This window comes from Oreochromis niloticus, linkage group LG3 (assembly GCF_001858045.2).
Source record: "Oreochromis niloticus isolate F11D_XX linkage group LG3, O_niloticus_UMD_NMBU, whole genome shotgun sequence".
Classification (NCBI taxonomy): Eukaryota; Metazoa; Chordata; class Actinopteri; order Cichliformes; family Cichlidae; genus Oreochromis; species Oreochromis niloticus.
The window spans coordinates 22,370,528-22,372,424 of NC_031967.2; positions in this window are offsets into that span (position 1 = coordinate 22,370,528).

Genomic DNA, 1,897 nt, shown 5'->3' on the forward strand with positions numbered 1-1,897 from the left:
TCATAATTTCATCAGTGTTGACAGAATGTCCAACACCACTGACTAAAATACAGATTCAAACCATGACAGAGCCTCCACCGTGTTTTACATTGTGTTTTGTGACAGGCTCTAGAAGCAAAATGCCTAAAGATAGATGTCTAAATTGGCTGTTTGCTAAGTTGTCTGTTATGTGTAGACACAACACTGGGTTGTAGACAAAAACTCTGAGTACAAGGACTGGACTGAAAATTGGTGAAAAGCCTGAAGAACTATTGTTCAAGAGCACTTTAAAAAATGACAGGATAGTCTGAGTCCCGGGAAGCCAAAGAAAAGAGGGTTGGCTTAAGACTTTTGCACAGTCTGCTTTGCAGCTAACTATGACATTACATATTTAAAAGGTATGCATATGTGGTTGAATTATATCATATGTACCTTTAAAGTTAATTCTGAATGCAATACTTCCCTGTTCTTAAATTTTGGTGTTACTATTGCAGGGACCCGTGGCAGGATGTGCCGTGGTGCGTCTGGATCTCGTCCCGAAGCTGTGACATCTCTCAGGTCTTCTCAAACTTTGAGCTGTACAACATGATTCGCCTCGGTGTTCACCTCAATCCCAGCTCCACTGTGTGGCTCAAACCACGCAAGTTTGACTACAGTGACTTCAGTAAGTGATACTCTGTTTCTGTAATGAAGCTGAGTGAAAATGTGCCACAGACTGAGGAGACTCTGCAGGTCTTCTTTTCAAATCTCATTGGTGGTTTGAATTTGAAGCCTCTGTCTCTCCTCTGCAGACTTCAGTCCTCCTTCGGTCTCCGTCTCTTTGAAAGACGACCAGATGGTGGTGCAGGTGCACTTCCCCTGTGCTGCCAACAGGAGGTGCTCTCTGGAGAGGTGCTGTCCCATCTCTAAGCTGATTGATCCCTGGACCACAGTGACTGTGTATAACGCGCTGAGTGGTGCAGAATACCAGGTGTGGCTATGCTTTGTCTCCAGTTTTACTGATATTTAAGAACAGGGAAGTATTGCTAGTAAAGCTAAATACACTTTAAATATGTAGTGTTAGTTATACGTAGATACAAAACAGACTTGAAGACCTACAGTACTGTGCAACCCCTCATTTCTAATATTTGGTTTCCAATGAGCCAGACTTTCATGTAATTGTTTAATATGCTCTTGAGCAATACTTCAGTTTTTCTAAATGTCTCTCAACGTTTTTCTTTGGCTGCTTTGTCACTCATTTTCAGTCCAGTCCTTGTACCTGACCATTTTCAAGGGAATGTTTGTTTGTTAGGACACTTAATACTGACCTATGAATCATTCAAGCAGCAGTACCAGTAGTGGTAGTAGTACCAGCTACACATTATACATGCTTGTTTCTTGCAGAGTCGCACAGTCTGGACTCAGGATGTTGTGTCGTATGTGGAGTTCTCCGGTTTGCCCCTGGGTCAGAAATACTGCGCTGAGGCCAACTTCTCCTTCCCAACCTTTGCCATGGCCGCTTCACCAAAATCAGCCCCTCAGTGCGTTGAAACAGTCACCAGTTCAGGTGAGGAGATGAGATACAGTTTACTTTAAAAACTAGAGGTTGCCAAAGTAGCAGCTACCTGAACCACCTTCACATTTGATAGCTTAAAAAATTACTGATAACAAATGCTACTTCTATAGTTTTGACTCTGGGAACAGTAAGCAGACCTGTCCATGGATCATTCACAACACATCCTACTTTCATTGGTTATGAGGTCCAAAATACTGCTTAGGTGCTATTAGGATACTAAGAACCTGCCAGGAAACTGCAAGAAAGCCTCATAAAGACAGCTGTGCTTGGATCCTTAAACGATGTGAACCACACTTTAGAAGTCCAAGAGGTCAGCTAGATCAGCAGAAGCTTAGTTTGCCTCTTCCTGCAGCTTTTCTGGTG